Source organism: Paroedura picta, chromosome 1 (assembly GCF_049243985.1).
Source record: "Paroedura picta isolate Pp20150507F chromosome 1, Ppicta_v3.0, whole genome shotgun sequence".
NCBI classification, from domain to species: domain Eukaryota; kingdom Metazoa; phylum Chordata; class Lepidosauria; order Squamata; family Gekkonidae; genus Paroedura; species Paroedura picta.
Window position 1 is genome coordinate 194,875,798 of NC_135369.1, and position 23,114 is coordinate 194,898,911.

General features: G+C 50.2%; 1 protein-coding gene across 1 annotated transcript in view; it reads right to left on the reverse strand.

Annotated features, from left to right (window-relative positions):
- Positions 1 to 23,114, reverse strand: part of PELI1 (pellino E3 ubiquitin protein ligase 1) — a 69,077-nt gene that overhangs the window by 43,940 nt on the left and 2,023 nt on the right. The gene's annotated exons all lie outside the window — the stretch shown is intronic.

Here is a 23,114-nt window from a genome sequence, read left to right on the forward strand (position 1 = left end):
CACCACTTCCTTCTTGCGGCGTCCCTATAAACAGCAGGACTATGAAAGGAGTCCAGACACTCCTAAACCTGAGTTTAGGAGTTTCTTGATACAACTGCAGCCATTTGTGTTCCTAGGACCCTTATTTAATTTCACGAAGGGAGAATGGGTTTCCTGAGGCCTGAACCTTCACATCTGGAGGCAGTCAGCCTCCAAAATCCCATGCCGGGAAAAAACATTTGGGGAAGGCCTAGGCCACGGGTGGCCAAACAGCAGCTCTCCGAATGCCCAAGGACTGCAATGCCCATGAGCCCCTGCCAGCACATGCCCTGCATGTGCTGGCAGGGGCTCATGGGAGTTGTAGTCCCTGGGCATCCGGAGAGGGCGTTTGCTAGGAGGGGCTCATGGGAGTTGAGATCCCTGGGCATCCGGAGTGCTGTTGTTTGGCCACCCCTGACCTAGGCCATTATGTCCTGCTCTCAGAGGAATGGGTTGGCCACTGTGTGAGACTGATTTGATCCAGAAGGGCTCTTCTTAGGTTCTTATGAGACATGTTTGTCTACTTTTCTCACTGGACGAATATATTTTATTTCGGGACCCTTAGCACGAATTATTTTTTAGTCAAAGTACTGGCAACATAGAGAGAGCCTGACGACCTCATATACAAAAATTCAATTTCCTATTACAGCTATGGCTGCTGAGGCCCCTCCCCTCCCCAGAACCCGCCCTCCTCAGACTGAACCCCTCCCCAATTACCAGGAAACCCTAACCTTATTCCTATTACCACTACATGGGTGTAAACTGTAATTTAGTAAGTTTAAGCCGACCTTAGGGTTGCCGTCAGGTTATAATGGGAGCCCTGATTTGAAATGGGAGCTGTCAGCAACCAAGGTGTAGAAATGCAGTCTCTCTTACTGGGAAGCTGGAGGGCTGCTTTCCTTTCCCAGCAACACACATCATAAATTAAAGAAGCCAGAACCCAGTTGAGACGGCATCCTCCTACAGACTCACAGTCATCCCATGACTTGTTCGTAAGTGCAGCATGTCCTTAAGATGGGGTTTGGACTCAGCCCCAAACCAAAGAAAAGGCACGTAAGAGAGAATGTCTCGTTATTTTGGTTTGGTTTTTTTTTTAATTCAAAGGATTATTAGCATTATTCCAGGCTTGACTGTATAGTCCCCTAGGCTTCATGCAGGGACCCCTTGTGGGCACCCCAACACCTTTCCTGGCATCCTCCAAGTATTTTTGTTTAAAGTAGGTGGAGTCAGATGGGATTGGCCCCTGGATTGGCTGCCCATTTAAAAAAAAAAGAATTACCTTGGCAGCAGCTACCATGACAACACAAGGATCCTCACTGTGTCACCAAAAGTCAGCTGCAGACGCCACTGAGTTACTGGCTTCACTTCCTGACGCAGCCATTTCATGTCATTTCGGAATTCTAGGGCCATAAAAACACTGGAATTGCAACAGGTCATTAGAGGCTGAGGCCTTCCCTGACACTGTCCTCAAGATATGGTTCTCATAAGAATGTAAGAAGAGCCTTCCTGGATCAGACCAGGGGTCCATCTAGTCCAGCCTCCCGTCTCACCCAGGGGCCAGCCAGTTCCTCTGCAGGGCCAGCCACAGGGCGGAGAGGCCGAAGCCTTCCCCTGAGAAGACCCTCAGAAGAGCCCTGCTGGGTCAGGCCCAGGGAGGGTCCCTCCAGACCAGCCTCCCGTCTCACCCAGGGGCCAGCCAGTTCCTCTGCAGGGCCAGCCACAGGGCAGAGAGGCCGAGGCCTTCCCCTGAGAAGACCCTCAGAAGAGCCCTGCTGGGTCAGACCAGGGAGGGTCCCTCCAGTCCAGCCTCCCGTCTCACCCAGGGGCCAGCCAGTTCCTCTGCAGGGCCAGCCACAGGGCAGGGAGGTCGAGGCCTTCCCCTGAGAAGACCCTCAGAAGAGCCCTGCTGGGTCAGGCCAGGGAGGGTCCCTCCAGTCCAGCCTCCCGTCTCACCCAGGGGCCAGCCAGTTCCTCTACAGGGCCAGCCACAGGGCAGAGAGGCCGAGGCCTTCCCTGAGAAGACCCTCAGAAGAGCCCTGCTGGGTCAGGCCAGGGAGGGCCCATCTAGTCCAGCCTCCCGTCTCACCCAGGGGCCAGCCAGTTCCTCTGCAGGGCCAGCCACAAGGCAGGGAGGCCGAGGCTTTCCCTGAGAAGACCCTCAGAAGAGCCCTGCTGGGTCAGGCCAGGGAGGGTCCTTCCAGTCCAGCCTCCCGTCTCACCCAGGGGCCAGCCAGTTCCTCTGCAGGGCCAGCCACAAGGCAGGGAGGCCGAGGCCTTCCCTGAGAAGACCCTCAGAAGAGCCCTGCTGGGTCAGGCCAGGGAGGGTCCTTCCAGTCCAGCCTCCCGTCTCACCCAGGGGCCAGCCAGTTCCTCTGCAGGGCCAGCCACAAGGCAGGGAGGCCGAGGCCTTCCCCTGAGAAGACCCTCAGAAGAGCCCTGCTGGGTCAGGCCAGGGAGGGTCCCTCCAGTCCAGCCTCCCGTCTCACCCAGGGGCCAGCCAGTTCCTCTGCAGGGCCAGCCACAGGGCAGAGAGGCCGAGGCCTTCCCAAGAAGACCCTCAGAAGAGCCCTGCTGGGTCAGGCCAGGGAGGGTCCCTCCAGTCCAGCCTCCCGTCTCACCAAGGGGCCAGCCAGTTCCTCTGCAGGGCCAGCCACAGGGCAGAGGCCGAGGCCTTCCCCTGAGAAGACCCTCAGAAGAGCCCTGCTGGGTCAGGCCAGGGAGGGTCCCTCCAGTCCAGCCTCCCGTCTCACCAAGGGGCCAGCCAGTTCCTCTGCAGGGCCAGCCACAGGGCAGAGGCCGAGGCCTTCCCCTGAGAAGACCCTCAGAAGAGCCCTGCTGGGTCAGACCAGGGAGGGGCCCTCCAGTCCAGCCTCCCATCTCACCCAGGGGCCAGCCAGTTCCTCTGCAGGGCCAGCCACAGGGCAGAGAGGCCGAGGCCTTCCCCTGAGAAGACCCTCAGAAGAGCCCTGCTGGATCAGACCAGGGAGGGTCCCTCCAGTCCAGCCTCCCGTCTCACCCAGGGGCCAGCCAGTTCCTCTGCAGGGCCAGCCACAGGGCAGAGGCCGAGGCCTTCCCCTGAGAAGACCCTCAGAAGAGCCCTGCTGGGTCAGGCCAGGGAGGGTCCCTCCAGTCCAGCCTCCCGTCTCACCCAGGGGCCAGCCAGTTCCTCTGCAGGGCCAGCCACAGGGCAGGGAGGTCGAGGCCTTCCCCTGAGAAGACCCTCAGAAGAGCCCTGCTGGGTCAGGCCAGGGAGGGTCCCTCCAGTCCAGCCTCCCGTCTCACCCAGGGGCCAGCCAGTTCCTCTACAGGGCCAGCCACAGGGCAGAGAGGCCGAGGCCTTCCCTGAGAAGACCCTCAGAAGAGCCCTGCTGGGTCAGGCCAGGGAGGGTCCTTCCAGTCCAGCCTCCCGTCTCCCCCAGGGGCCAGCCAGTTCCTCTGCAGGACCAGCCACAGGGCAGAGAGGCCGAGGCCTTCCCTGAGAAGACCCTCAGAAGAGCCCTGCTGGGTCAGGCCAGGGAGGGCCCATCTAGTCCAGCCTCCTGTCTTGTACAGTGGCCAACCAGTTTCTCTGGGGGGCCCACAACAGGGTAGGGAGGCTGAGGCCTTCTCGTGATGTTGCCTCCTGGCCCTGGGATTCAAGGGTTTAGTCCCTTAGTGCCTCTGGATGTGGAGGCTGCCCTTAGACACCATGGCTAGCAGCCACTCAGGTTTCGTTACCACAGCTTTTGAAGAAACTTGTTTCCATATTGTTAAATACTTTGCAAGTTGCCTTGCCTATTACTGGAAAGGGTAGAGAATGCAATTTCAATGCAAGCCCGACTTCCCCTCCCCCCTTAAAACTGGTCCAGAGTAGTGGGCTGTTAGCCCATATGGTTAACAGATGACCCACTAAAGGGAGACCCACCACCAATTTATGTGCATTCCGTTCAATAAATCCATCAGCCAAATGTTTGCTGGGCGGAGGCAAGACAAGGAGAATTGGCCCAAATTCCTGGCTGTCCTCCCTGCAACCTCGTAAAATCGAACACTGACTTAACACGCATGGTCAAAATGTTGTTATTAATCCCACTGAGATGTACCTGCACATGTTTTCAATGCGCATGAGAGGCCAGTGTCCGGCACATTCATGTTGGCTGGCTCTGGGGTTAGAGACAGGGCAAGCTTGGTCAGAGGCCTAGTTTAAAACATCAAAAACTGGACTTAAAGTAATCCCACAAGGCCATTCCTCTTGCACATGATGAACAGATGATGAGAGGGAGGGTAGGAAGGGATGAGTCCGTTCTTGGCTCTCGTGACCCTGTGGGGTTATTCTAATCAAATTACACCTTAAGGTTGACTAGAAAGAAAGAAATTGAAATTGTTCAATATCTTGCCCCATCATCAACCCAAAGAGAGACTGCAGCCAAGAAATCAGGAGATTGAGACTGGGAAGCGCCCCATCAAAGGAGCTAGAAAAGATCCTTAAGCAAAAGAATGGCTCACTGGTAACCAAGATCAAGTTCATTCATGTCACAGTACATCCATGATTATGTATGGGTATGAAAACAGGAAAACAGCAGATTCAACTGATATTTGAGTTTGCAGATACAGTGGACCACCAAACATAAGTGGATACTAGACGAAATAAAGCCTGGACTCACCCAAGAAGCTAAGATGGCTAACTAGAGGCTCTTCTACTTTGGTCATATTATGAAAAGACATTGGGAAAGAACATTAATGCTGGGGAAAGTAAAATGCAGCAGGAAAAGAGGAAGACCCAACATAGAATCCTAAAGTGGGAAGGGACCGTACAGGCCCACCCCCTGCTCATTGCAGGATCAGCCTCAAGCATGAAGGAGAAGGATCTGTCCAGCTGCTGCTTGAAAACCACCAGTGACAGGGAACTCACCACCTCCTGAGGAAGCCCATTCCCCTGCTGAACTAGACTTATAGAACCATAGAGTTGGAAGGGGCCATAGAGGCCGTCTAGTCCCACCCTCTGGTCAATGCAGGATCATCCTCAAACATCCAGGATAGGTATTTGTCCAGCATCTGCTTGAAGACCGCCAGGGACGGGGAACTCACCACTTCCTTAGGCAGCCCATCCCACTGCTGAACTACTCTAATTTTTTTCCTCTGATATCTGGCCAATATTCTACACGTAGTTTAAACCAATTTCTGCAGGTCCTCTCCCCTGCTGCCAATAGGAACCAGTCCCTGTCCTCCTCTAAGTGACAACCTTTCAAATTAAATTTGAGTTCCATGGCACCTTTAAAGCATTAGCTTTCATGTGCACACACACTTCCTCAGACCTGAATAAATCTCTGTTGGTCTTAAAGGCGCCAATGGATTCAAATTGTATGGTGCTACTTCAGACCAACATGGCCATCCACTTGAATCAACCTTTCAAAAACTTCAAGAGAGCAATCATGGAGGGATGGGCGGGGGGCGAGGGAGGGAATGAAGGAGTATCCTGTAAATAGTGTTTTTCCACCATCTGGAACTTTTTAAAATTTGGCTGGGTATTGTTTTATGTGGGGTTTTAAATGGATGTAAACCGCCACAAGCCGGATCTGGCAGGAGTGGTGGTTCATAAATATATAAGTAATAAATAAATAAAATTCCCCCTCTCAGCCTCCTTTTCTCAGCCTTTCCTCAGGCCCCAGATCGTCCTTGCTGCTCTCCTCCACACTGTCTCTATTTTGTCCACATCCTTTTAGAAAGGAGGCCTCCAGAACTGCACACAGGACTCCGGGTGGGGTCTCACCCAATGTGGTATACAATATCCAGTCCCAGTATCCAACATGAGATGGATGGACTCCATCATGGAAGCCCGTTTGCAAGGCCTGAGAAGGGCTGCTAATGATATGACGTTTCGGGGAATGTTGACTCACAGGGTTGCCATAAGCCAGAACTGAATACAGAGTACTCAACACACACACACACACACACAGAATTCTGGTTGCCACTTTGGGGATGGGAAGGAATTTTCCTCCAGAGCAGCTTTCTCAGTGCTGTGGCAAGCTCAAGGTCGCAAGCTGGCTGCATGTGGGGGAGGAGGGGGGAATCAAACCCGGCTGGCCAGATTAGAAGTCCACATTCCTGACCACCACACCAAGCTGGCTCTCAAAGTCCACCTTCCAGAGCAGTCATGTTCTCCAGAGGAACAGTCGTAATCCCTGGAGAACTCTGCCCACCACCTGGAGGTTGGGAAGGCAACCAGGGGTGTGAATTTCCTGCCTTGTGCAGGGGGGGGAGGGGGTTTGGCCTATTCAAGCAATTTCAGGATACGTCCCATTTATTTCAGTGGGCCTGATTCCCAAGTAAGTGCACTGATCCTCAACTCACTTTTAGCTTGCCTGCATTTATGCATTTTAAAGGTATGTATGAGCAATATTTCCTGGAGATGCATCCTTAAATTGGCCACAAATTACTCACTGTTGCCATACATCTCACAACTAAATGGTGTCCTGCCACACGGCAGCAAAGAGCCACAAAGCAATGTGCCGATGAACGATGCACCCGCACAGACGTGTCACGGCTGGCCCCACAGAAGGCGTCTTGCAGGGTCTCTGCCAAGGAAGAGAGCTCCTCTGCGCTGAACCCTCAGCTGCTGCTGCTGCCTGGTGACCGGAGGACACAGGGAGGCAAATGCACCAAGGATCAGACTCACTCACTAAGAAGCTCAAAGTGTGGGCTGCATCGTCAGCCGAAAGTCAGGGAAGCCGAGAAGGGCTGACACGGAAGCCCGACTCCGTCATGGAATTGTGAGGCAGGCCGTGCTGGCGGCTGCTCAAGTGGCCCCCTCCCAGAAACACGGCCACCTTGACGGGCCATCCTCCCGTGTTCCTGTTGGAACGCCAACCTCCAAGGAGAGCCTGGTTACCCCCCCCCCCCCCCAGAATTACAGCTCATCTCCAGACAGAGATCAGTTCAGCCAAAGAAAATGGAGGCTTGGAGGGCAGGGTACCTGGCCTGCAGGCCGTATTCAGCACGGGTTGAAGAGGAAAGTCTCCTGGAGGAACAGGGAAAGTAGGCAGAGCCAATCCTACATAGGCAGAAAGAGCTCTCCCAGCGTGACGGACTTGCGGTGACCCCGCAGGGTATAGGGCTGCCAGGGCTGAGTTGGGCAATTGCTGTGTTCGAGGGTCATGTGGGAAGAGACTACAGCTCAGAGGCAGCGTGTAATGAGCATACAGAACGTACCAGGTTCGAACCCTGGAAGCTCCAGTTAAAAGGACCAGGCTGTGCATCAGGTGAAGGGCCTGAGATCCTGGAGATCTCCTGCCAATCTCAGCAGGCAAGGGTTATGCACTCCAGTGCAGTTTGGCCGGTTCGGCAATCACCAAAGCCCGAGGTGGTGATAGCCGAAGTGGCCGAACTGTGCCGGAGCGCACAACCAGACCTTCGTGGACCTGGTTAGACTGAAGAAGTGTGAGTGCACGCAAAAGCTCATAGCCAAAAGGCTGGGGGGGAAAGGAAGCTTTGAGGTCCGCTGCTGTTGTGAGTGGCCACAGGCCACAGCAGTTTCTGGAGTTTTGGAAGGTAAGGAAATACCTGGAGATTGGAAGGGAGGGGCAGAATTTGGGGACGGCAGAGTTTGGAAAGAGAAGAGGCCTCAGCTGGTCATAATGTCACGGCCACAACCTGAGGCTGGCAACAGCTAGGACATACCCAGACTATGTCTGTGGTGGCACCAGCCCTGTTCACACATTCAAGCTAAAGCACAAACAACCAGCATGTATGCGTGCCCCTCTGATTGTAAGAAAGAAGCAGTGTGCGTTCAAGTTTCAAACATTTACCAGCTGCCTTTCTACCCTGTAGCACTCAAGGCTGCTTACAACATAAATAAACCAGAGATTATAAGACTTTTTTTTAGAACCCTCATAAAAAGACTGCAGTTTGATATCTCCAGTTTGGACTGCCGCTGAATAAAGCTAAGTCAGTCAAATGCGACCCTCCTCCCTTGCCTCCTGAAGACTGACAGAGGCCAGGTGCTGTTCCCTGGGGAGGCTATTCCATAACTGTGGGGCCCACCACTGAAAAGGACCTCTCTTGTGCACCCCTGAAAGAACCAGGAGGGCTTGTGATCTTAATTCCTGGGCAGGACCGTGTAGGAGAAGACACGTCCTCAATGCCAAGTCATATTCAGCTAGACATGCATTGAATATACTCTCTACATGGACTGCATGTGTGGTTCACGGTAACTTACGGACCGGGCTACTGGCCCTGTGGAACAGACTGCTTGTGTGCTCGTCTCGCTCCCCACAGCATTTTGCAGAGCTTGTGAAACAGCAGCTGGTGTGCTCTGGAAAAATTAAACTGAGTTTTCTGCATTTTTAAAACATTGTGCACTAGTTTGACTGACTTACCCTACTTACATGAAAGGAAAACTTTCCTCTCCTTGATGAATGATATCAAGAAAAAATAGGGAAGCTACATCTTAAATTTGCATATATTTACAGTGGTTTGGTATAAAAAAAAATTGTGTATAATCTCCCCCCCCCCAATTGGGGGTCATCTTTAGTGGATGGTCCAACCTAGAACAATCTCATCATCTCTCAGGAGCTTAGCAGGGTCAGTCCTGGCTACTCCTAGGATGGGAGACCACCCACGCCCAGGGTCGCTAAATAGAAACAGGCAATGACAGACCACCTCTGACCTGGGCTGGGTCAGTCCTAATTGGTAGTTGGATCAGAAACCACCAATGAAATTCAGGGTTGTTACATAGAGGCAATCTTTGACAATCCCTGGTTGTTGCTTTACCTTGAAAGTCCTACAAGGTCACCAAAGGTTGACACATCAGGGTCATCTTCCTTTGCAGGGGAAATATGTTGCTTTGTAATCAGGGCTAAGAACAGAAGAACATCAACAGAGCCCTGCTGGGTCAGTCTAGGGGTCTATTTAGTTCAGCATCCTGTCTCACATAGTGGCCAACCAGTTCCTCTGAATGGCCAACAACAAGACAGAGAGGCCAAGGTCTTCATAAGAACACCAAAAAGTCCTACTGGATCAGGCCAGTGGTCCATCTAGTCCAGCTGTCTGTCTCATGCAGTGGCCAATCAGTTCCTCTGAATGGTCAACAATAGGGAGGAGAGTCCAAGACCTTCATCTTCAGATAAGATGAAGTTAAGTTGTTATGCAGACAATGCATATCATACCCAAATGGCCATCAGTGGGAATAGGCTCCCAATATGGAATGGGCACTCCCCCACTGATGGGCAATCATGAGTCTTCCCCACCACCTTCCTCCTCCTCCTCCTCCTCACTGCCCCTTCTGGGCACTTGAGAGGAGGAAGAGCCAGCAGCAGGGAAGCTGGAGAGGAGAGGAGGAAGCCAACTGCACTCCTGCACCAGCCTCAGTGGCACAACCCCCTGGCCTTGACCACTCCCTACTCTCCTACATTTTAGTCACTCTCTGAGTAGTATTTCCTTTTGTCTGCCCTGAATGCCTGCCAGTCAGCTTCACTGGATGTCTAGCCTTTGTGTGTGTGTGTGTGTGTGTGTGTGTGTGAGGGGGGTTCTTTGTCAACTATCTCCACTCCAGGCTCTTTGAAGAACAGTGAAAGAAACAAATGCAACCAATATACATATGTATAAAGTGAGAGACACTTGAGGCCATCCCAAAAGAGTTAATGATAAACCAGGGAGAGAGAGAGAGAGAGAGAGAGAGAGAGAGCAGCCTTTACTCGGGGTTACATTCATCCCTGATGCATTTCTTCAGCACTGGGAAAATCGCTCGCAAAAGTAGCTGGGCAACAAAACCCGCTGTGGGTTACTGGGAAGAACCAGGGGCACCCGTGCTGCAATGCCAAGGCGGAAGACTCGCTACCCTCCTGAAGATCCTCCTCTCCAAGGAGAAGAGCCCTGCCCCAGGCAACGCATCACTGCAAGATGCTCTTAGAGAACAAGAAGTAAAACTGGGCCGGTTTACTCACTGGCAGCCTACTCACTCCCAAAGGCTGCAAACAGCAACTCTGTGATGCCAACATGGTTTGCAGGAAAGATTAACTCACCAGAAAATGGTCAGCTAATTGAAAGAAAAACAATACAAGCCAATCTGGAACTCCATGCAGAGACCAGAACCGAAGTGCTATGTTCTGTCCCCGTTCTGCCTCTCACCCCTTGCCCACAGTTTCATCTTCCGCTAAGTACAGGTCCGTGCCAGGGGCTCAGTGGAAGAGCCTCTGTTTGGCATGCAGAAGGTCCCAGGTTCAATCCCCAGGTTCAATCCAGTTAAAAGGACCAGGCAGGAGGGGGTGGGAAAGACCTCGGCCGGAGACCCTGGAGAGCCATGGGGAGGGGCTGTGGCTCAGTGGAGGAGCCTCTGTTTGGCGTGCAGAAGGTCCCGGGTTCAATCCCCTTCACCTCCAATCTCAAAAGGACCAAGTGGTAGGTGAAGTGCAAGAGTTTGGCTTGAGACCCAGGAGAGCGGCTGCCAGTCTGAATGGACAATTTAAGGCACAGGGGTGCTGCAGAGGGGCCGTGACCCAGTGGCAGAACAGCTGCTTTCCATGCCAGAGAGCTCAAGGTCAGTCCCCAACATCTCCAGTTAACACACTCAGGGTGAGAACCCTGCAGAGCTCCTGCCAGTCCTACCAATTCTGCTGGTGCTTCCTGTGTCCCCGCAAGGGACCTATTTCTATGGGGCACACCAGCTGCCCTGGATTACTGCATCCCCAGAACACAGCCAGGAAGGAAAGGTTCCTCCGTCGCGTTGGGGAAGTGGGGGTGGGGCATTATTTTCACAAAGGTGGGATTGCCAATTTTTAAAATGTCCATTTGGCCCTGTGGTGTTGCAACGCATCATGGAGCTGACTAGGGCATTTTTTGTTCCTTCTGGAAGGCTCCGCTCTTCCCGTTCCACACAAGCCTGTGGCTGGGTAGGCCTTGTTGGCCCCCACAGAACAAGGAAACATCCCCGTTCCCTCCCCGCAGAGTAACGGGGGGCCGGAGACAGGGCCAGACTAGCGCCAATGTCATGTGGCTGCAGGGTCAGCCCCGCAGAAGCAGGCAATGGAAACCACCTCAGAACATCTCTTGCTTTGAAAAATCTACTAGCGCACTAGAAGCTAGCTGAAACTTGATGGCAACCCCCCCCCCCCCGGCGATATGTGACTGTCCTCATAGGCATCGATGTATCGGGTTATGACAAGGGGTTAAAAAAAAACAGAGCAAGAAATGCTCATGCAATTTAAGCTTGGGTATGTCCGAAAGTAGCCCTTTGTATCCTGCTCTCAATCTTCTCCCCACTTCATGAAATCTTGATGGACACCCCTGTATTTGAGTCAGCACGTATTTGAGTCAGCACGTGCTCTCCCCGAGGAATCCAGTGCTCACCTCTTTGATTAAGTAACAAAGCATGGAAGGTCAGCAGGTTGTCCACGGGTGCCTTAGTATTCTCCAACAACAAAGTGGGACCTAGCTTTAAAAGCACCAATCGTTGTTCATTCAAAGCATCCGAGAGAGAGAGAGAGAGAGAGAGAGAGAGAGAGAGAGAGAAATTCTCTGCTTTGGGTTCAAGCTCTGCCTGGGCCCTTTTCTCTCCTCTGGTGCTCTCCTCACTGGTGACTAGCCCTTTGCGCAGCTCCTTTGGAGCACATTTAGAACTCGATTCCAGCTCAAGATGTTCTTGGGTTTGCAGACGGCATGAGCGCACGGCTCATACATAGATCAGGTGACATCTCCCAAACTGGCAACGTGTGATGGGGCTGGTGACCCACCAGGGTTCTAGTGAGCAGACAGTACCAGCCTGAAGGCTGCCCACGCGTGAATCAACCACCAGCAGCAGACTCTCTCACCTCTGTTATCGACTGCCCCATATGTTTCCCTGGCTTGCTTCCTGCTTTGGATGCTTTCAATCAGGGTCCTCAGCAAAGGGGCTTTAGGAAATGGGTAGGGCCAAGTGGGTCTTTTGCCCAGCAAGGTTTCTGCCTGGAGATTTGGGTGGCTGCGCAGAATTGTTTTTTGTCATGCTGCTTTGGCACCAGGATTATCACTATGTGAGTGGAAGTAAGTTGGACACACAAAGAGAACAATCCCATTGAATTCAACTATAATATGTTGAATTATATATAAGTGGAATTATATATGTTCAACTATAATAATGTTTATAATTTTTAATAAATCATTTTTATAATTCATTTACTCTAAATACATAATATATCCACATGGGTAACAAAATATTATATTATGTATAAGGTTTACACTCACCACCCTCCATGTGGACATATTATGTATTTATTGTATGTGTGTATATATAAATTTATGTTTAGAATAATGAATTTTTCTGAGGAAGGTCAATTGATCAAAATGTTTGCAATTTCATAAATAAAGGATTCTTTTCCTGCTATTTCATTTTTATTAAAAGCCTAGATTCTTCATCAAGCAATAACATCATGGCTGATGAAGACAAACATGTAATTTAAGACTATTTCATAATTATTTTACTGATTTTGGGCATTACACATGGTTTCTCTCTCTGTGTGTGTAGCATTGGCAGTGTGTATCTTATGTTTTCTTATGGAGGTAAGTTGTGTCAGCCATTTTGTGGCCAGTTCCACCTCACAAGGCAGCCATTTTGGATCTGCACCCACTGCCCTGTGTCAGAATCCCAAAGGTGTCCACAGGCTCTAAGAGACCGGGAACTCCTGCTTCAAAAGAAAGTCTGCCATTCGTTTTTATACCCTCCACAGATTTCCAAGTCAAGTTCCTTCATCATGCTGAATAAATTAGGGCCCCAGTAGTACCTTTAAGACCAACAATCCCTTTTTCACCATATGCTTTGGGAGCCAGAGTTCACTTCACCAGAGTGGGTTCTATGTCCAGCAGGCCAACTGATACTCTCCACAGGTAGGGGAGGAGATGTCATAGAGAAGCCAACTTGAAAGCAGATCCAATCCAGTCATCAAATCAGATCAGAAAGGGCACAAATGGCCACCTCAGGAAACACCTGAGGATTTGGCAAAGAGACAGGGATGGAGGGACATTGGCTGGGAACGATGCTATAAATCCAGCCCTCCCGAGCAGCTGTTTTCTCCATGGAAACGGATCTATATTGCTGGGAGGTCAATGGTTATAGTAGGAGACCTCCAGGTCCCATCTGAAGGTAGATCATTCTAGGCAAAACATAACACCTCATGCAGGATGGGAGTCACGAGGGACAGCTGAAGACATTATTATCTTTAAGGGGAAGGATTTGGAGCCCTGACCTGGATGGCCCAGGCAAGCTCAATCTCAGAAGCTAAACAGGGTGGGCCCCAGTTATTATTCGGATGAAAGACCAACACCAAGGATGTCCAGGGTTGTTATTCAGAGGAAGATAATGGCAAACCACCTCTGCCCTTGATGGCCCAGGCTAGCCCATTCTTGGAGATCTGGGAAGCTAAGCAGAGTTATCCCCAATTAGTACTTGGAAGGGAGATCACCTCTGCTCACCTTTCACCTTGAAAACCCTATGGGGTCACCATGATTTGGGTGCAATTTGATTGCACTTTCCACCATGCCCCCTGAGGATGTAGGCATGCAGGGTCTTAGTGCCTGAATCAAATTAGGAATCCCAACCTCCTAGGAAACCCTAAGGAGTGCATCATCTTGAATCCCTCTGTACATATTATCATTGCATCAAATCTTAAAGGTAAAGGTACCCCCTGTGCAAGCACCGAGTCATGTCTGACCCTTGGGGTGACACCCTCCAGCGTTTTCATAGCAGACTCAATACGGGGTGGTTTGCCAGTGCCTTCCCCAGTCATGACCGTTTACCCCCCAGCAAGCTGGGTACTCATTTTACCGACCTCAGAAGGATGGAAGGCTGAGTCAACCTTCAGCCGGCTGATGGGATTGAACTCCCAGCCTCATGGGCAAAGCTTCAGACTGCATGTCTGCTGCCTTACCACCCTGCGCCACAAGAGGCTCTAAATAAATCAATAAAGGTAGAGGTAAAGGTATCCCCTGTGCAAGCGCCGAGTCATGTCTGACCCTTGGGGTGACGCCCTCCAGCGTTTTCATAGCAGACTCAATACGGGGTGGTTTGCCAGTGCCTTCCCCAGTCATTACCGTTTACCCCCCAGCAAGCTGGGTACTCATTTTACCGACCTCGGAAGGATGGAAGGCTGAGTCAACCTTCAGCCGGCTGATGGGATTGAACGCCCAGCCTCATGGGCAAAGCTTCAGACTGCATGTCTGCTGCCTTACCACCCTGCGCCACAAGAGGCTCTAAATAAATCAATAAAGGTAGAGGTAAAGGTATCCCCTGTGCAAGCACCGAGTCATGTCTGACCCTTGGGGTGACGCCCTCCAGTGTTTTCATGGCAGACTCAATACGGGGTGGTTTGCCAGTGCCTTCCCCAGTCATTACCGTTTACCCCCCAGCAAGCTGGGTGCTCATTTTACCGACCTCGGAAGGATGGAAGGCTGAGTCAAACTTGAGCCGGCTGCTGGGATCGAACTCCCAGCCTCATGGGCAGAGCTTCAGACTGCATGTCGCTGCTTTACCACTCTGTGCCACAAGAGGCTCTAAATAAATCAATAAAGGTAGAGGTAAAGGTATCCCCTGTGCAAGCACTGAGTCATGTCTGACCCTTGGGGTGACGCCCTCCAGCGTTTTCATGGCAGACTCAATACGGGGTGGTTTGCCAGTGCCTTCCTCAGTCATTACCATTTACCCCCCAGCAGCAAGCTGAGTACTCATTTTACCGACCTCGGAAGATTCCTTCTAGGCAACGCATCACTGCTGAGTCAACCTTGAGCCGGCTGCTGGGCTTGAACTCCCAGGAGCCTTGCATTGTCCTATTGCATAGCCTTGCACAGCCTTGCTGGCTTCCTTAACCTGGTATTTCCTTTTGTTGACCTTGTACATTCTTAACTAGTAATTCCTATGGTCTTGTACAATCCAATAATTCTTCTGGAATTTTACAAAGAAATTTATATATGTCTATGTGTTGGGGGTGGGGGGCTCATTTTTGATACAAGCACATCCAAATATCATACAAGAGTATAAGAAACAAACAAACATGAAATCCATGATGGGCATGCTCTAACCAACACAGCCAAGTTAGAACCAGAGCTGGAAGGGGTCATACAGGCCATCTAGTCCAGACCTCTGCTCAATGCAGGATCAGCCTATAGTATCCAGGGTAAGTATCTGTCCAGTCACTGCTTGAAGACCGCCAGTAAGGGGGCACTCCCCACCTCCTTACGCTGCCTATTCCATGGTTGAAGTGCTGACTGTGAAAAACCTTATCTTGATTATTGTTCTCTTAGTTTAAACTCATTGCTGTGGGTCCTGTTCTCTGCTGCCAATAGGAACCTTTCCCTGCCCTCCTCCAAGTGACAACCTTTCAAATACTTAAAGAAAACAATCACGTCCCCCCTCAACCTCCTCTTCTCCAGGCTGAACATTCCCACATCCCTCAGCCCTTCCTCTCAGGGCTTGGTCCTCAGGAGGCCCCGGATCATTCTCATTGCTCTCCTCTGCCCCCTCTCCACTTTGTCCTTTTTGAAGTGAGGCCTCCAGAGCTGCACGCAGGACTCCAGGTGGGGTTAGACCAATGCGGTATACAGTGGGACTCTGACATCTTGTGATTTTGATGTGATGCCTCTGTTGATACAGCCCAAGACGGCTCTTGCCTTCTTTTCCACCGCATCTCACTATCCGCTTCTATTTAGCTTACAGTCCACAAGTACCCCAAGATCACGTTCACAGATAGTGCTGCCCAAAAGCGTATCTCCCATTCAGTTAGCTGGATGTTGTCTGATCCTGGAAGCTAAGCAGGGTCGGTGCTGGTTAGTACTTGGTTGGGAGACCACCAAGGTAGTCTGGGGTCATTTCACAGAGGCAGGCCATGACAAACTACCTCTGAACACCCTCTGAAGTCACACTCTTTAGAGAAAACGAAAGAAGCCAGTGCCATTCCCCTGTACCTACAAAAGGACATCTGCAATAGGCCTTGTGCTGACGAATCCCTCCCAAGACACCTCCCAGGGAACGCACCATCCCTAAGGAAATTCCAATCAAGTTGCATTTGAGCATGAAGCCGCACGAAACCTGGTTCGGGTGCTTTCAGTACATGCAAAGTATGAAATCTGGCAATGGGCCTGCAGAACACGGAGTGCTTGGAGGTGGAGCCTGCCAAGGGCCAGGAATAGAGCGACTAAAGATCTGGAGAACAAAACAGAACAATGAATTGTTTCCACTTGCAGCAGTTTGCTTTAAAAAAATAATAAAATCCATCAGTTTCAAGGTGATCTCTGCAGGCCCAGCTTCCTTGGAGCTAATTGGCAAGCTTTATGAATCTGCACAGAGGATGGGGCAAGCTGACCTTTCACGTGGCAACGGAGGTTATGAAAAGCTGCATAAGTGTCTCTGCGAAGGAATCCTCCTGCTCCAAGTCTTGGGAGGCAACTAGCTTGCTTCACCTGCTCTTGTCTGTACGGCACTCTAAACAGCAGCCTGCAGGGTGGTAAGTGGAAGTACAGCAGCAGCCGACAGATAAATGCAAAGTCGCTTGCAAGGGACTTATATACCCCTTTCGCCCAGTGGGGGCTCCAAAATGGCTTAGGTCATTCTCACCTCCTGTTTTATCCACGTAAGAACCCTGGAAGGTGAGCAAAGCTGGGAGTGTGCAACTGGCCCATGGTCAACCACCGAGCTTCCAAGTAGGATGACCAGACCGCCCCCCCCCCCCAGTCCTCTACTGCCCTGCCAACCCACCATCAATCAAGACTTACCTCGGAAACAAGGGAGATGCCTCTGACGTGCTGTGATGTGTCTCTGTCACGGTCCACCTAACGTAGAAGTGCTGTCATTACATTTGGGTCGTTGAGGCAATACACTGGTATTTGGGCAAAAACTCTATAGCAGAAGGCAAATTTACCATAGAGTTTTTGCCCAAATGCCAGAGTGTCGCCTTGCCAACCTGCACAACCATGCACTTCCAGGTCATGTGGGAAATGATGTTGACCCTTCACTGCACGTTGGATGGGCCTCCCTGCTGTTCCCAGCCCCCACCGGTTGCCAGGAAGGACTTGGAAAGCCAACTTCCACAGGACAAGTAGGGATTCGAACCTGGATCCTAGTCCCACATGTTAACCACTACACCACACATTGTTGCTATCCTTTCTGCCTCCATACCTCTCAGGTACAATATGCTTTGCGTAGCACCTAAAGAGCATCCTAATGTCAGCATGGTGTAGCGGTTAAGAGAGGTGGCCCATAACCTGGAGAACCAGGTTCGATTTCCCACTCCTACCTCACATGCAGCCAGCTGGGTGACCTTGGGACAGTCACAGTTGTGGAGAGAGGAAGGGAAAGGGGTTTGTAAGCCACCTGGGTGCTCCTTCAGGTAGTGAAAGAGGGGTTTAAAAAAGCACTTCTTCTTGAGCGCTTACATATGAGTAAAGCACAATGTACCTACTTGCTGTGGCTCACAGAACCTGGCAAGTGGATGAAGGGACCCATTCATTTCTCTCTTTGGCATGAGGAGAGCTTGGGGAAGCAAAGATTCTCCCCCGGTATCCTGAATGGCTCGAGAAGAGACTTCCTGCTCTTTTGAGTATGCTTCCTCCCTGCTTGCCTCCAGAAAAGAAGAAGGACTATGGGCAACAGCTAGCTAGTTAGGTCTCTGTCTCTCTGTCTCTCTGTATAGTTGTTTCTTGCCCAAATAAAACTATTTTATTGTTTTAGTAGCCTGGCACTCTGCTCTTTCTGCATATTCTAAGTTTGCCAACTTCTTAGGCTTGTTTTACGTTCACTGGTTGTGGTCCTCTGAAATGCAACTGAGTTCTGGCCAGAAGCTCTCCTTAGTAGCTGTATTTGTTTTCTCTCTGCTTCAACATTCCTGGGGGGGCGGGGATAGATGCACACACATGCTAAAGCCAAAAACAGAGGGTGGAGCAAAGTTTACAGCAGATGGTGGGAAACCAAGGAACCAACATATTTTCAGAATTAGTAACATGTCCCAAGTGGTACATTACAGAAGAAGGAACTATGCCTCTCTTTGAAAGGAAGCAAATTACTTTAGAAGCCTACATATGTGATAGTTTTGGATTTTTTTTTCCAAACCAAGCACCAAACATTCAGTTTAGCTACATACTAATTTTGGGAGCACCTAGCCTTTATTTGCTCTACAATGTCCTTTCACTGAAGCAACACAATACTTTACCTCCAAGACTAGGCAAATTTGACATTAGCTTCACACATTCAGAAGATTTGTGACAAATTCTCATTGTGAAAGATGTTATGCATTTAAGGCAAAATGTTTATTGTATTGTTTTATTTATTTATTTATGTTTATATACCGCTGCTCTCGAATGTTTTGTGGCGGTTTACAAGATCAATAAAATACAATAAAATCCCCTAAAATACCTCATTAACACAATATAACATAGCGAGAATAATAACAAGATGGCGGACAATAAAATACCAGCCCATTCTCCCCTTCAGCATGGGTCGACAACTCTCTCTCTCCCTGGGAGAAAGGAACTTAGTTGACCTCAACTTAGAGATCCTTAGGTGACAACACTGGGTACCAGTCTGGCCTCAACCATACGCCTGGCGGAAGAGCTCCGTCTTGCAGGCCCTGCGGAAAGCTGACAGTTCCGACAGGGCCTCTAGCTCTTCTGGGAGCTCATTCCACCAGGTTGGGGCCAGGAGTGAAAATGCCCTGGCTCTGGTTGAGGCGAGGCGTATATCCTGGGGGCCTGGGACAACCAGTAAATTTATACTTGCAGAGCGAAGAGCCCTGCGGGGGCATAAGCAGATGTGGTCCCGCAGGTAAGCTGGACCCAGACCATGTATAGCCTTAAAGGTTAAATCCAGAACCTTAAACTTGATCCAGAAGCAGACTCGTAACCCGTGCAGATGGTGAAGCACCGGTTGAACATGGGCCCTCCAAGATGTCCCAGTGAGGACCCTGGCAACCGCATTTTGTACCAGTTGTAACTTCCAGGTCAAAGCCAAGGGCAGGCCCGCATAAAGCGAGTTACAGTAGTCTCATCTGGAAGTGACCATTGCATGGATCGTGAAGGTTTCCAATGTAAGCTGCCCTGACCTGAAAGGGAGGGGGGTATATAAATACAATAAATAAATGATTCGGAAGGTGGAGGCATTGGCTGAACACCGTCTAGTCCACATAGATTGCATATCAAAGACAGAAGGGATCTTATAGGCCGTTATTGTAAACTGCCGCAAGTCTCTGAGAGCAGCAGTATACAAGTTAAAATACAAATAAATAAACTTTGTTCAATGGATGAAATCCCCAATCTAGAGCTTTCCCACCAGATGACAATTAAGCATTGTAGGGTCCCTCCTGGCAACTGGTGAGAGATGGAGGGGGGGGGGGGCTTCCAAGGAAAGACGAGAAGGCCTAGGCCACAGTGTCATACAGGAAGTGTGGTGCTCTGGCATTTGGGCAAAAACCCTATATCAAAACTGGCTTCTACCATAGAATTTTTGCCCAGATACCAGACAATACTGATGAGATGACATCATTTCCCCTGCAATGCCAGCCAAAAGGCCTGGGCCTTCTCCTTTTGTCTCCTAATCCCGCTTTACCAGTCAGTCGATTGGCAGGTGGGGATAAGGCCTGGTGGCACCTAGCATAGCAGCCACTGGGGGGGGGGGAGGTCTGGCAAACCTATGGCTGTCCAGCCTATGCCTGATGACCTCCATGCTTCAATTGTCAAACTGCTGATCATTAAGTCTTCAAACAAAGAGTATCTTCTCCTAAAGATTTATTCATTTGTTGGTCTCAAAGGTGCCTGACTGGACTCTGATTTTGTTTTGTTGTGCTGCTTCAGACCACCACGGTTACCCACTTGAATGTCAGCCCGTCCTACCTCTCGTATTCCTCTCTGATGCAGCTAGAAAACAATCATCTCCCCACCCAGACACTTGAAGAACATGCTCTTGCCTCCCTTCAGTCTTGTTCGAGTTCCTTCAACCGTGCCCCTTGCCTTCACTGACCTCTCCCACGTCTCGTTCCAATTTGCCTCTTTTGTCAAATTTGTCTAAAGCAGGGGTAGTCAAACTGCGGCGAATGCTGGCAGGGGCTCCTGGGAATTGTAGTCCATGGACATCTGGAGGGCCGCAGTTTGACTACCCCTGGTCTAAAGCATGGTGCCCACCGCTGCGGTGGTCTTCCGACACCTTCTCCCAAGTATCTGTGTCAGTCTGGGAAAGGAAGGGGTAGAGGAGAAAAAACTTCTTCTCTTTCCCATTTTTGCTGCTGCCAAAACACCACAACCAAACCTAATCCAGGGAGCAGCTCCTCAGACATGTTCTTCTGTACTCACAGTCTGTAAAGAACATACAATTCTTCTTATATCTGCTGAAGCCAAAGAAACAGGAAGTAGCCAGCCCTGCTTTTATATCTGTGGTTCCAAGACCTTATTCAGGGGTAGTCAAACTGCGGCCCTCCAGATATCCATGGACTACAATTCCCATGAGTCCCTGCCAGCGAACGCATGTTTTATGTTGCTACCACCAGTTATGGAATGTTAGGAAACTGTTGTTATATGTTGCCTATTGATGGTTATTTGACTATTACTGAATTATACTGTATCATCCTTATTTTCTCCTATTTTCTGTGTAAACCACCCTGAGCCGCAGAGAGACAGACTGACAGCAAGGTTAAGAGTGAATATATAACTTCAAGTGATCCAAATTTTATATTCTGTGCCTACTACAACAGCATGCCATAGCACAGTTGCTGTGTACCCTTCCCTGTCACGACTCTGGAAGCAGGAGACGACGTCCGAATGTACTCAGTTAAAAAAAAAGCTGAAAGGAACCAGACTCTGGATCAGGCGGAAGCCCGCTCGCCCCCCCCTCACAGAAACAGTTTCAGCATAATTTAACACTGCTTGACCTAATTCTAATGTCGGTGCTTCCCTGTCAGGGTGCTTCTGAGCTTAGAGGTTAAAGGATGGGCATTTTGAACAGGCAAGATAGCCTCCTTCTCCACCAGGTACTATCAGAAAGGTGTGCCCAGGTTACGTACTTCCAGCATCAGGGTGACCAGCTCTGGCCTGGGAAATGCCCAGAGATCTGGGGAGGTGGAGCCTGAGGAAGGTGGGCCGCACCCCAAGCAGTGCAGCTTCCAAGGCCTCCATCCTCTCTAGGAGAACTGATCTGTTCCCTGGGGGTCAGTTGTAATCCCAGGAGATCTCCAGACAGCACCCGTAGCCTGGCCAACTTATCCAGCAAAAATATTAAGGCCTTAGGCACTCCCCCCACAAGAAGTAAGGTGCCAGACTGGATCCTATGCATGATTGTTTCTGCAGTACTCGATTTATGGGCATCCAGTAAGGGTGCCAGGTCCAGGCTGGGAAACACCTGGAGATTTTGGGTGTGGAGCTTGAAGGGGACAGGGGCTGGAGAGGGGAGGGACATCAGCAAGGTCCAAAGCCAGTATATTCTCCTGGGGTGGCCTGGGTCTTGGTGGCCTGGAGAGAATAGCAGGAGATCCCCAGGTGCCTCCTGGAGTTTGGCATCCAGGATGGTTAGGTTGTTGAGGAGATGTGGGATGTTAGGAGCATATAAATAAAAAAGAAGACAATTCCCAAAGGAAGACCCAAGAGTCATGTTCAGAGTTGGGCAGAATGGCCAAGAACCCATTCCAGTAACGTATTTCACCTGCTAGCCTGAAATAATACAAAACTCATGTTCCAGTTCACCCATTTTCTCCATTTTCTCTGTATTCTGACAATGAGATATAATTCTGGGGAAGCCCTAGGTCCCACCTGTGGGCTGGCATTCCTGTTCCCAGGTCTCCTTCTCCCATTGAGGGGTTGCCCAAGTAAGAGTTTCCCTGCATCACCAGCAACATGACCATGTCACCCCTGCTGCCATGGGGCACAGGGAGAAGCCTCTCTGTGCCTGCCCAAGCCCCTACCGAGCACTTGGCGCATTCCTGGATGCATCGGGCTTTCCTTCTAGTAATAATACAATAATAATACGTATAATATAATTCGACTTGTTAGCCACCACTCTCAGCCAGGCCAGCTCACAGCAACTTACGCATTAACAGGAAAAAAATAAAATAAAACCAATACACCAAAATAGTAAAAGCCCAATTCAAACCCCAACATTACAACCAAAAAGAGAAAACACAGACAGCAGGAAGAAAACTGCCTTTAGTCAGATTTCTGCTACACGAAAACTGTGCCGAAGGATAACAACCTCCAAGTTCGCAGGGGGTTCACCACATTAGTACTCCAGATCTTTTACCCCAAAACTCTTTTCTTTCCTGGGGAAAACACTAGAAAGTTCAATAAGGAACATCCCCTGCTTTCTGGGAAGTTCTGCACATTTGCTCTGAGATCTTGTACGCAGCTGGACAGATTAAATCTTCACCAAGTTCAATAAAAGAGCGTCCAGTCAACTGTGCACACAGGACAACAGGTTTAGCACAGGACAATCAGTTTTGCTCGGCCTTGTGTGTTTTTGCAAGGAACACAAAGAAATGCAGTAATTTCCCAAATTGCCCTTTGTTCTCAGCATGCATCACCAACAGACTATCATGAGTCAAAAAGCACGGGGCCAAAGTGAGGAAAAGTTCTGAATTATCCCTCAGTTCTCTAAAAGGGCTCTCTTAAAGGGTAAAGTTTTACAATTTAACAATATGGTCCATAAGGACAAACACTTTGTTCAGGAAGTTTCTTGAATTTCTGAATGAAAAGCATTCTCTAAACAGTTCTTGTGGAATATAATGCCCTAGAGCAGGGGCGGCCAAACTGTGGCTCCCCAGATGCCCATGGACTACAATGCCCATGAGCCCCTGCCAGCAGGGGCTCATGGGCATTGTAGTCCATGGGCATCTGGGGAGCCACAGTTTGGCCGCCCCTGCTCTAGAGTCAAGGGAACGGATCTCTGTTACCTGGAGATGAGCTGTGATTCCGGGGAATCCCCAGGATCCCTAAATACAGAACTTTTCTTGAAAAAGTGAATTAATGTATGTAGCATGGGGCTTCCAATGCCCTGAGGATGAAACCACAGGAGAAAAGTCTTGTACTTTCTGACTTGGAAGGACAGCGGGGGGCAACGTGGCCAACTCCCTCCCTCTTCGCTCTTTCCTTGTCGTGGTCGAGGAAAGTGCCAGCAAGTCACAGCCAATAAC